Source organism: Mirounga leonina, unplaced genomic scaffold, assembly GCF_011800145.1.
Source record: "Mirounga leonina isolate KUSES-001 unplaced genomic scaffold, KU_Mleo_1.0 Mir_168, whole genome shotgun sequence".
Classification (NCBI taxonomy): Eukaryota; Metazoa; Chordata; class Mammalia; order Carnivora; family Phocidae; genus Mirounga; species Mirounga leonina.
In genome coordinates, this window is record NW_023270426.1 from 62,385,343 (window position 1) to 62,399,205 (window position 13,863).

Sequence of the window (13,863 nt, forward strand, 5' to 3'; positions counted from 1 at the left end):
ATGGTAAAAAGAAGAAATAAGACACTGTTCATTATTTTCATCTTTAACATATTTTCACATTTAAAAAGATTTTAAAAGAAACAAAACACAAATGCAACAGCCTACACATTTTTCTTTTGTTTCCCCCCCCAAAAGAAAACCCAACACTACCCACAACACTATGGCAGATTTTTTGAAATTTGTTCAGGCATGCAGCTTTAAGCCCTTTAATAATCACTTACATGGTAAAACAAAACAGAAACAAAAACAAAACAAAAACTGATACCATCGTTTAGTCCAAACATTTTCTAAGTGCCTATATGCCAGACATTGATGGGTAGTGGGGATATAAAGGAAAACAAGACACAGGGCCCATCCTTGAGATTATGGTACCAATGCCCCCTTGGAGGGAATCCAAGACATACCTGTCTTATTCCAAGTTGTACTTCATGGTAAATGGCATTAAAATGAAATTTCAATGTTATATGAGAAGTTATATTTGGATGCATAAATTCTGCTTATAATGAAAATGACATTGCATTACAAACCTTCTAATTAAGTTGAGAGACTATTTGTACTATACTGTACCTTCAGCTAAGTCAACTAATATAGAGACCCTTCTGCTAAAAACAACAGTAACATTTTCTATACAACGTGTACTGTTTTCTTTAAAATGATGCTTCTTAATTCTTCATAGATTTTTAGTAAATAAATGGCTATTATCTACATCAGATAAGCATGAAGATCCATATAACTTTTTCTCTGTGAAGGGTGAATGGCCATCTTCGATTATAGTAAGTTATAGTAAGTTATGGTAAAAATTAATGCAGTCTTCTATATGAGCCTCATCACTGAATCATGTCTTAATGTTATCTTACAGGCATTTATTTTATTGTATTTTATTTTTTTCTCCATTCTCTCCTCCTGGGCTTTTATTGGTCATCAGTAAAAAAGTTAACAGTATCAGGAAGAGAAATTAAGGAAATAATCCTATTTTTAATCACATCAAAAATACTTAGTAGTAAATTTAACCAAGGAGGTAAAAGAACTATACACTGAAAATAAGACATTGATGAAAGAAATTGAAGACACAAGTAAATGGAAAGATATTCCATGCTCGAGAATTTGAAGAATTAATATTGTTAAACTGTTCACACTTTTCAAACAATCTACAGATTCAATGCAATTCCTATCAAAATTCCCATGGCATTTTTCACAGAACTAGAACAATCCTAAAATTTGTATGGAACCATAAAAGATTCCGAACAGCCACAGCAACCTTGAGAAAGATGAACAAAGCTGGAGGTATCACACTTCCTGATTTCAAACTGTATTACAAACTTAAAGTAGTCAAAACAGTATGGTATTGGCATAGTAACAGATACATAGATCATTAGAATAGAACAGAGAACCCAGAAATAAATCCATGCATATTTAGTTGAAAATTTTCGACAAAGGAACCAAGAATATACAGTGGGGAAAAGACAGTCTCTTCAATAAATGGTGTTGGGGAAACGACAGCTACATGCAAAAGAATGAAATTGGACCCCTATCTTATACCAAACCCAAAAATCAACTTAAAATGGATTAAAGACTTGAACATAAGACCTGAAGCTGTAAAACTTCCGGAAGAAAACATAGGGGGTAAACTCCTTGACATTAGTCTTGGCAAATGATTTTTTGCCTTACCAAAGCAAAGGTATCAAAAGCAAAAATAAAAAAGTGCAACCATATCAAATTGAAAACATGTGCACAGCAAAAAAAAACAGAAACAAAAACAAAAAACAAGACCAAGCAGACAAGCCACCAATAAAATGAAAAGGCAACCTACAAAATGAGAGAAAATATTTGCAGATTACATATGTGGATAATTAGGGGTTATGAAAAAGTGCTCAACAGGGAAATGCAAATCAAAACCACAATGAGATAATACATTGCACCTATTAGAATGACTATCATCAAAAAGACAAGGGATAAAAGTGTTGGCCAGGATGTGGGAAAAAGGGAACCGTTGTGTATTGTTGGGAGGAATGTAAATTGGTACAGTCACTATGGAAAACTGTATGGAAGGTCCTCAAGAAATTAAAAATAGAACTACAAAGTGATCCAGCAATCCCAATTCTAAGTATCTATCCAAGGGAAATGAAAACAGGATATCGAAGAGATATCTGCACTCCCATGATCACTGCAACACTGTTCACAATAGCCAAGATATGGAAATAACCTAGGTGTCCATCAATGGATGAATAGATAAAGATATATAAATATACACACAGGGGAATATCATTCAGCCATGAGAAAGAAGGAAATCTGGCCATTAGCAACAACATGAACGGACTCTGAGGGCATTACGATAAGTGAAATAAGGCAGACAGAGAAAGACAAATACTGCCTGGTATCACTTATATGTGGAATCTAAAAAAAAAAAAGTCAAACTCCTAGAAATAGAGAGGAAAAACGTGGTTGCCAGGGGCTGGGGTTGGGGGAAATAGGGAGAGGTTGGTAAAAGGATACAAACTTTCAACTATAGGATAAATAAGGTCTGAGGATCTAAAACATGGTAACTATAGTTAATAAGAATGCATTACGTAAATGAAATTTGTTGAAAGTAGAACTTAAATATTCTCACACACAAAAAAAGATAAATATTCAAGGTGATGGGTATGTTAATTAGATGGGAGGAATCCTTTCAATATGTATATTAGATCATCATGACGTACACTTTAAGTGTCTTAGAATTTTGTCAACTCTACCTCAAAAAAGTGAAAAAAATGAAAATAAAATATTTTAAAAAATCAACAGTATAAGGAATGCTAACTGGACTTCCTATAAATACATTCATGGAAGATATGGCCCATTATGTTAGTTAGTCTTTCTTGGATAAGAATCCCCGTGATTTCATTTCATTTCAATTTCAACCAACAATTTTTTCTAGGAGTTGGAGTCATGGGGATTAACAAGACACATGTGCTCACTGACTTCAGGGAGTTTACAATCTAATTGGGGAAGGAGACAATAAAATAATTCCATAAATAATTGCTCGTTTACAAGTAAATATGTGATGATTTCTTTGTTATTTATTGCAAGGAAACAATCTTTTCAGAAGAGTGTATATGCTTTAGCTTTTCTAGTGAAGAAGATATTGTCGGTTATTATTTCCTTTTCCTTGACTGTAGGAAGCTAGAGATAAATTTTATGCTAAATTAATATAACTATCATACCATAGGGTGGTGGACAATTATCTTTACCTCTAAGTAATTTTTTATATTATAAAATCCTCACTTTAATCATTATATCTTGTATAAGTCTTATTGCCTGTATAAGGCTGACCAAGGAAGTAAAGAGGGACAGGGTTTGGGGAGGGGACTAAACTGTACAGCATAAATAAAAACAACTATGTTTTCTTGAAGTTTTATTTCACAGTTACATTTGAAAACCAGAATTGTTCTATCTATCCACTGTTGTATAACAACAGTATATAATTATTTTAGTAGTTTCAACTCAAGAGTTGTCTCTAAACCTGTAATGGCACAAAAACTGGGGGATATTAATCGCTTTTAGCCCCATGACAGAAACAAGGGACTCATTAAAATTTCATGGAAGTACCATAGAACATATTATGTTAAAAAATCAGAATTTCATAATCTTTTGAAGCTCTGCAATACTTTAATGGTACTTCTAATAGTGCCTAACACTTGGAAGGGTTCCACAGTTTGGCTCCTATAAAGTAGTTTTTGACAGCAAATGTGCAGGAACCAGAATCTATACTGAAACTTGAATCTGAGCCACTTAGACATCATGATGTTGCCCAAATGTGAAGTGGTTTCCATTGGCAATACCATAATATCTTCTCACTGAAGCACGAAACTGAGTTTGGGGGATATTTAGCTACCAAAAGAAGCAGACATTATCTAAGCCTTGATCAGACAGAAAAAAATTGAAAATGACTTCCTGGCATTCATTCAGTGGAAAATGAAGACAAGAAGAAGCCAAATAAAGTTAACAGCTCTAAAAAGAGGCTAGAAATTGTGGTGCTCTAGAGTCTTCATCATCACTGCCATGCTCTTTGATGCCAATAAACGTTTATTGAGTTCTCACCATGTGCAAAGCACAATGCTAGGGGCTTTAGTTATAATGGTCTTGAAGGTCATGGACTTCTAATTTTTTAATTTAATTCCAGTGTAGTTAACATGTCATGGACTTTATGTTATGCCTCCCTGTAAATTCCCTGTGCCTGGCACAGGGTTTTGAGGATAGCAAATATCAGTAAGGATGTATGGATTATGTGAATGTGACTGCAAGGGGGGGCTTGGAGTCTAATTGGGAGTTAGGAGAGAAGTGACTTCCTTGCTAGCAGAGGTTGTTATCTTAACCCCTTTATACTATTTTTATCTAGGACAGTGTCTAGCATATAACAGGTACCTAAAAATAGCCAGTTAATCAATAATGAGCAAATAATTTTGTAAAAAACATTTATTGAACATTCACTATGCTTTAGATGATTTACTATGTTGAACTCTCACAACAGGAAAGTGCTGTTATCCCCATTTTAGAGATGACATAGCTCAAGTTTATAGGGGTTGGGCAACTTGCTCAGTTTACCCAGACGTTAACTTGTGGAGGCAGGATTTGAACCCAGGCAGTCTGATTGCAGTTCACACTCCTCACTATCATACTGTACATATAAAAAAAACCCCAATATTGTCAGGTACCCTATGGTAAAGGTCAGCTGAATGGCAGAGATAGTAAGTCCTTTAACTTTAGAATAAGAAGTGATTACTGAGGACTTTTGGGCAATAGGAACAACCTTCTGAAGAAAGTAGAACTTGAGGTGGGTTTTGAAAGAATAAGAGTAATAGTTAAGTCCTGCGGAAGGAAGAAGAGAAGCAGACAAGGGTGGATGGAGATGCTCAGATGCAGAGAAGAGGTAGACTCATTTGGATAGAATGAAAGAGTTCAGGTAGGACAGTAGTAGAAAACCTAATTAGAGATTTAGCAAGAACAAGAGAGCGAAGGACTTAAGAATTTGGATTTCATTCTTTAGGCAGAAGCGGAGCCAACAAAGTTTTTCTCACAGAGAAAGAGGTGTCAAAAGCTGCTTTTTAGGAAGCTATGTAGGATATATAGAGGGTGAGAACTTAGAGCCCAGGAGACCAGGTAGGTGGAGGTGAAGAAGACCTGGACTGAGATAGCTGGCAACGGCAATGGAGAAAAAATTACAGAGGAAAGAGAAAGAAAGAACCAAGAAAACTTGACTGCCTTGATGATGAAGAGAGGGATGAATCAATACCTGTGTGACAAATACTGATATTGTCACTGTCAGAAATGGGGGACATTTAGGAAGAAGAGTTGGTTTTTGGATGATTACTAAACTTCTAATTTAAACCTCTTGATTCCTAGAGACTTAAGGCATTTATTAATCAAATAACTTAAACATTTGGATACTGTTATAAACCAGGAACTGGGCCAGATACAGGTGACAGAATGGTGAGCAGGAAAGATATGGTTCCTCTTTTCACAGACTTAGAGTTTGTGAGAGGAGAGAGGCATTAAGTAATTATAATAATAGTGATGAGTTTTATGATGGTGATGAAATACAGAGTATTATGGGACCATATGGTAGGAGCATACAGGGAGTGTAGCCTGAGACTTCCTTGAGGAGTGACATTTAAGCAATGGATCATGTTAATAGTTTGGTTAACAGTTAATAGTTTGGCTCATAGTCCCCATATCAGGGAGTTAACCTGTGTGCTATATAGCACATGTTATATATATATATATATATATATATACATGTATATATATGTATATAGACATATATATACACACACACTCACATATACTAGAGGTGTCAGTGATGGTATCTGCTCACCAACCACCCCTTGTAGTAAAACTAAATTGATTACAGACCTGTTTCAAAGGACAGCAGAAGGGGTGTCTTTTTTTACCATATAACCCTGCACCTTCCATCCACAGCTGACTGAGCCTGGGATGGATACTGATCTAAGTGCAGCCAATCGATAGGACCATCATCTATGATCTGAAGCAAAGAGATGCAAAAAAAAAAATATAATAATTTCCTTAAGAATTGAATGGAAGAAACCAAGGTATTGGGGGGGGGCCTGCAGCTGAAGTAAAGTCAGAACTGGAGAGACCCAAAGGCTATTCATTTGCCAAAGTTCTGAGTGGGCAGAAAGAATAAGCAAGAGGAAAAAGCTGGTCCATATATAGTGACTAGAGGCATGACAGAGAGAAACAGATTCCTCTAGAGAGATACATGTCTCATGAGAGACAAGTGGCAGGAGTAGAAGCTTTGAACAGCAGTATTAATTGTCAATGACTTTCCAATGACAAGACAATGAGTACCTTCACAATAACTCTTATTCTGTTCCTTTCACTTTAGAACAACATTAAAAAGTCCAAATGGCTTAAATTACAATTTCAGTACAGAGTTCAGTTCTTTTTTTTTTTTTTATTTGAGAGAGAGAGAGAATGAGAGACAGAGAGCATGAGAGGGAGGAGGGTCAGAGGGAGAAGCAGACTCCCTGCTGAGCAGGGAGCCCGATGCGGGACTCGATCCCGGGACTCCAGGATCACGACCTGAGCCGAAGGCAGTCGCTTAACCAACTGAGCCACCCAGGCGCCCCCAGAGTTCAGTTCTTATATTCTCTGTACGAACCTTCTTCAGGAGACAAACTATAAATTCAATCCAAGGTAGCTGAGTGGATCTCTATTGCTTATAGACAAGAGGGCTTAATTAAACACATTATCCCCTCACGGATAAAAGTAAGCTACAAAGGAGATACTGTGTTGAGTTCAGCTACCAGGGTAAATAAATTATTATATATAAAAACAAATCTGTTTGCTACCTTTAAATGTCTTTAATTGTCATAATTATAGCATGCCTATCTCAACACAGATGCATACGATATATTCTTAGGAAAATTGTCACAACTGTTCATACTTACACTCAAGTGTTATATTTGTATGCAGTATACCATACACATATACATGAAATGTATTTATACACACCTAACTAAATATCTGTGGTAAGACATCAATTATACAAACGACAAACAAAATTATATGACTTCCTTATAACTCTGTGTGCATGCCAGGAACACCGAGATGATAATGCTCTTGATATAATCACTGTCTCTTTTCGCACAGCCTCATAGTGTATCATGGGGGAGAGATGAGATTCAGCAAGGCTATGCACCATGACGTCATCTTTTGAGTTTTATCCCTATCCTCTTATTCTGTCAGCCACTCTCCTCTATTTTCCTCAACTGTGCTTTCTCCATTCTCTCTCCTGGTTAAAACAAAACTATAAACACTGTCGTCAAACAAGTGATAAGACAATTAGGGTATCTGTGCCAAACAGTTTTTATATGCTAAAAATATGCACTTTTCTATAAAGTTACCATTTGGGACAAGGGTAAGGGAGCTGAACCAGTGGTTCTCCTTCCCCTGAAAGGAAAGCTCTTGGCTTTTCATTTTCAATTTAGCCTAAACTCAGTGAATTACTTCAGCTTAGAAGGAGATGAGAAAGAAAATTAGGAGAGAAGAAGAAGTGATTTTTAACTGGTCAAGGGGGAGGGATAAGTAGGCTTAACATACACCCATCTCTCCCCTGTTCCATGCACGGGAGGCTGTGGGACAGACTGAGCCAGGAAAAACTTGTCCAAGAGCATTTATAACAATGGAGCGGGACTGTCCTCCTTCCATAGCTCAGCTGGGCTTTGGTCACAGAAAGTGGAACAGAAAGTGAAAGGAGAAGGAAGGAGAGAGATCACCCTGCTGTTCAGGCCTTGGTGACAAGGAACTAAAGGTAATTTACCTCTGGTTAATTATCTGCGTTCTCAAAACAGTGGGTTGTTTCCCTAATGGAATAGCAAAAGTTGCAATGAAAAATTATACCTTTTTGTCCAAGTACAAGGAATTTGGTTCCAGATATAATTTCTTCAACAGTGAAGATAACTTTTTGAAAAAAATGAAGGCAGTATTTTATAATGCTAACTGCATTATTTAAAACTCATTTAGGGGCGCCTGGGTGGCTCAGCCGTTGAGCGTCTGCCTTTGGCTCAGGTCATGGTCCCGGGGTCCTGGGATCGGGCCCCGCATCGGGATCCCTGCTCCGTGGGAGGCCTGCTTTTCCCTCTTCCACTCCCCCTGCTTGTGTTCCCTCTCTCGCTGTGTCTCTCTCTGTCAAATAAATAAATAAAAAATCTTTAAAAAAAAATAAAAAATAAAACTCATTTAATTTTACTGTAATAGAGGAAAGCTTACCAAAGGGGCTATGAATCAATAATGTTCTGATAAACATCAATTTAGTAAGGTAGGTGTTATAAAATATATTCTCTTGGTTTCTAACATGCTTTAAAAAATCACATGGATCATAACATGACAACATATATACATAATATGAATTACACAAATAAATAAAAGCTGCAGAAACAGATGTTCAGCTCTACCCTTCTGACACATATTATAAGACGTACATAATAAGAGTAGACTGAAGGCATCATATCATTTTGGGATTTATTAATGCATTTCTTAGTGTTTTTTATACACACACAAACGCACACACACAAAGGGATTTACCTTATGAATTCACTTTAGCTGTACATCTAGAGGGTTGACACATGGTTAAAAAAAAAAAAAAAGCAGCCCTAAACCTTTGTTTGCCCCCTTTAATAATGAAGATAATAGTGCATGGTAAGCAATTTTATTTTAAAGGAAATCAACTGAGTCACAGAGAACAGATTTTGCAGTTTCTGCAACTATCCAGTTTCTGCATAGTGCCTAGAAGCGGCTAGACGTACCCCAACAGCATTTTACATCTACCTGGATTAATAGGATGTGTTACTAAGATACTATCCATGCTTCCCAACAACCTGGACAACATTCAAGTTTGAAGAAAGGAAAACATGAGGTAGAAGGAAAAGGAGATAGACTGGAGCCAGAAACATAAAGATCTCAGTTCCAACTTCAAGAAAACACAAACCAGTTTTTTTTGTTTAGGATGTGAGCTAACAGAACAAACGGGGGACAGGGGTACATGGTGTTCTATTACTATAGACGCGTCTTCCGCGTCAGAGTTTATTTTACACAGAAAACTGCAAATAAATAATGATAAGACATCATAGCGTGTCTGATAATCTGTGACAACAATTCTAACGCTGTCACTGGAGCCACCGGAGAAACCTGCACATACTGAGCCCTGACCCACCGAACCTTTTATCTGCATGTGTACTCTCCACAGGCCAAGCAAATAAAGGCCAAATGATAATTTACACATGAATCAACTTTCTTTGCAGCATGGGCACCAGAGACGTTTCTTTTCTGTTACTGAGAGAAAGGCAGCCAGGTCTAAGCTTGTCTCACTAGAAATCATACAAGGGAAACAGAGATTTGCAGGAAGATGGCAGATCGGCAAAGGGAAGCTGTTCTAAAAGTGTGATAAAAATGGCAGCCACAAAGGACTAGATGAATATTTAGTTTGAAAACAGACCTGACAGTAACTATGAGTCTTTATCCTATTCAAAACAGGTAGTGTCACACAAACTGAAATGGAGATACAATCCTGATAGAAGATTACATAAGATACCTGGGTGGATAGCTTTAAAGACTTCCACCTTTGTTTGAATAAATGTACACTCACGGGTCTTTTGCATCTAGATCTTATTCAGAGTACATATAGTTATTTCATGTGAATGACATATAGATGGTATGTTGCCCACTTTGATAATGAGAAATAAATCAGTCAGGATGATTAAAAAGAAGGCTTGTTCATTAAAAACAGGGTACACATTTTATACCATGGAACTTGTAAAGGGAAAAAAAAAAAGTATTTTTCTTCAACCCAGACCCCTTGGTGCTTAGGTCAACTTTTACAAATTCATTAAACTATCAAAGTATTCCTATAGCCTTTCTTACAGGAACATAATAATGAACAAAACTTGTCCTGGCTCATTTAACAGGGGAATGGAGATTTACTATTAAATTTGTGTTAATAGGCCATTCCAAAGATGATTATATGATCTCCTAGCAAATGACAGGTACTAACTAAATCAATACAATTCATTTTTATTCCCTTATTACTACTTCTCCAGCTTTGTGTTTGCCACAATCTACCCCGTGCCCAGGAATGCTTTCCTACTCAAAAATGTATATCCCTGATTTTCTTCAAATTTGGTTTACAACTCATGCTCAGGAACCTTTAGCTTAAAGTTCCAGTTTTAGTGTGGTACTTACATGTAGACTATCAGTAAATGCTGCGATGTACATGGACTCTCAACATACAGTGATAGGCCAAAATCTTAAAAATAAATTTTACTCATGAGTTGTAAATACAGGAAATGTGGTATACTTTGTGGTTCATAAAATGAAATTTTGAATTTTTATTCCTGTCGAGTGCAGAAATGGATCTGTAAACTCCATGCCACAATCCATGCTCTAAGACAATGCCAAAATTACTAAGTGTTAGGGGATTAAGTCATATCAGTTCTTGGCGATGAGTTGCATATGTCAAAAATCCTGGCAGTGAGCAGGTCTTTTATATTACTTAATTGTTTCTCTCTACCATTTATGAGTTGTTTTTTTTTAATAGTATGAGGTGTTTTTTTTTAAAAAATCCTTTCAACTGCTTCTCTTACCTCTTTTCTCCTTGAGGTTGAAACCCTCTTTTGACCCACCTCTCTTCTCAATTGCCTATTCATTTCCCTACATTCTGGCTGTCTAGTAGTTTTTAAAGTCAAAATTAGCACTTTCCTTAAAATGAAAGCTCCATTACTACCATTTTTACGTATCCACAACCTCTTATAGTGTCTAAGATAGTGTTAGCCATCAGAATATTTTTGAGAACTCTCAACAAAATAGATTTGGAGGGAATGTTCTCCAACATAACAAAGGTCATATAGGACAAGCCCTCAGCTATTATACTCAATGGTGATATGCTGAAACCTTTTTCTGTAAGATCAGGGACATCTTAAGATGCCCATTCTTGTGACTTTAGTCAACATAGTACTGGAAGCACCAGATTAATTAGTCAAGAAAAAAAGACATAAAAGTCATCCAAACTGCAAAGTAAATATGTTTCAATTTTCAGATGACATGATAGGATACATAGAAAACCCTAAAGACTCCACCAAAACACCACTGAACTAAAAATACTGAATTCAGTAAAGTTGCAGGATACAAAATCAATATACAAAAAATGAGTTGTGTTTCTATACATTAACAACAAACTATCAGGAAGAGAAATTTAAAAAAAAATCTCATTTACAATAGCATCAAAAGGAATAAAATATTTAGGAATAAATTTAACCAGGAAGGTGAAAGATCTATATAGTAAAAACTATGAGACACTGATGAAAGAAATTGAAAAAGACATAAATAAAAAAAAATACTGTGTTCATGAATTAGAAGAATTTCTATTGTAAAAATGTCCACACTATCCAAAGCAATCCATAGATTTAATACAATTCCTATCAAAATTTCAATGGCATTTTCCACAGAAATAGAAAAAACAATCCTAAATGCTATATAGAACCAAAAAGACTGAATAGCCCATGCAAACTTGAAAAGGAACAAAGCTGGAGGCATCACATTTCTTGATTTCAAAGTATATTACAAACCTATCATAATCAAAACAGTATGGTACTGGCACACAAAAGAAGACACATAGATCAGTAGAACAGAATAGAAAGCCCACAAATAAGCTCATGCATATATGTCAACTGATTTTTGACAAAAGAGCCATGAATATACAATGGTGAAGGGACAGTCTCTTCAATAAATGGTGGTGGGAAGACTGGAAACCATTATCTTGAAAAGTTATCTGTACTCCCATATTCATTGCAACATTATTCACAATAGCCAAGGCATAGAGACAACTTAAGTGTTGTTACTTCACAATGAGAAAATGTGGTCATATATATACAATGCAAAAGTATTTAGCTTTAGAAAAGAAGGAAATCATGTCATTTGTGACAACATGGATGAACCTGGAGGGTATTACGTGAAATGAAATACGCCAGTTGGAGAAAGACAAACTGCATGGTATCACTTATATGTGGAGTCTTAAAAAAAAAAGAAAAGTGGTTGAGTTGCCTGGAGCTGGGAGTGGGGATGGGGTAGGAAATAGGGGGAGGGGTTGATAAAAGAGTACTTCATAAAAAACAACAAAAAACCTCTTGAGAGATGCCTATTGTTGAGGACACCTCAGGATATATTTTTGAAAGTCAAGTCACAATTTACCTAGTGATAATCATTCTTATATTAAACTAATGAAAGGGTAAATTCATAAGACAGTTCTTACACACTTCAAGATGAATTTCATGACCACCAGACACAACAGCCTGAAATGTCACTTTTAGTGACCTCAAAGACATAAAGTTTGGGTGGTAAAGGAGGAGCAAAAAAGACTAAATTAGAATGCCCATGATTGTATACTTAAATTTATGAAATCTTTGATGAATAACGTCGGTTACTAAATTTCTCTTTATATTGCTTTCTCACAAGTAGATTTACTTTTGCTTTTTTTTTGGTTAAGAAAAATTTACTCTAATTTGAAAAGTGATATAAAAACATTGTGTTGACTTGTTATTTTATTTGTAAGGCATAAAGGACTATGAACTGCAAATGCAAAACAGGTGCCTCTCCCCATATGTAAGGATAACAAAAGAACAGGGATAGATTTTGGCTGACAGAAACTTTTTTTTTCTGGGTTTAGAATTTATTTTTTTTAATTAACATATAATGTATTATTTGTTTCAGGGGTACAGATCTGTAATTTATCAGTCTTATATAATACCTACTGCTCATTACAACACATACCCTCCCCAATGTCCATCACCCAGTTACCCCATCCCCCCACCCCACCCCCCTCAAGCAACCCTCAGTTTGCTGCAGAAACTTTTAAAAAGCAACATGGGGGAAGAAAGCAGGAGCTTCCCAAAGTACAAAACAAAGCCAGACAGAAAAGAAAGTGTAAATTTGAATCAATTTAATTCAATGCATTTAAGGTGCTATTTAAGTTTGTGTTTTTTTGTTGTTTGTTTGAGTTTTAGAAACAGGGGATGGCATGTGTATATAAACCTAGAGATATTCCCCAACTTCATTTCATTATGTATTTTGTTCTTCAGCATCATTACATTTGGTAAGACCACCTTCTTATCAAAGTCTTCCCTCTTTGTCTTATCATTCATCCTGTTCCCTCCTTATTGATCATCAGATGATGAAAGAGACAATGGTTAGCTTTACTAGCGTCAATATATAATGCAGACATCGCATCCACTTAATCTACCAGGTCTGTCGATCTGCCATGGGGGAAACTGGACTGGTCTATAATTTGATGTTCACACAAGCAAGCTGATAATTGCAGAGAAATTTGTGATCCTCAAATGTTTCAGTAATGATTTTGGATAATACTGGTACTTTCTGAAGTATCTAAATTAACTTGATGGGACTATAACTCTAAAAGTCATCCTAATTTGCATCTTTGAAGTAAAGCACCAAATCTGTCCTTTCTCAATTCTGGTTTTATTACTGCTATGGTATCAACATAAAAAATGAAACTAAGAACCACTCTGCCACAGCAAATAACCTTGCTCCTTAGAGTTGTGAATACATGAACAATATACCCAGTACACAAAAAAGTTACCTTTTAGAGAGGTGATAAAACTCAAGAATTGAAGGATATGATTTCCACACAATTACACCATAACACTAAAATGGTAAAACTATGGTCATGGAAGTGGGAAGAACTAGTAAGAATCTGGGAACATCTATCTCTTCTTTATACCTGACTGCCAAAAGGTATGAGAAGCTCTCTTTTCCAAGTCTGAATGGGGCTGACTAGGAAAAAAACTCCTGTTTTTG

General features: G+C 35.9%; 1 protein-coding gene across 9 annotated transcripts in view; it reads right to left on the minus strand.

The window, feature by feature from the left end:
* The window catches only part of FAM172A (family with sequence similarity 172 member A), a 411,264-nt gene that overhangs the window by 35,969 nt on the left and 361,432 nt on the right, over window positions 1–13,863 (minus strand). The gene's annotated exons all lie outside the window — the stretch shown is intronic.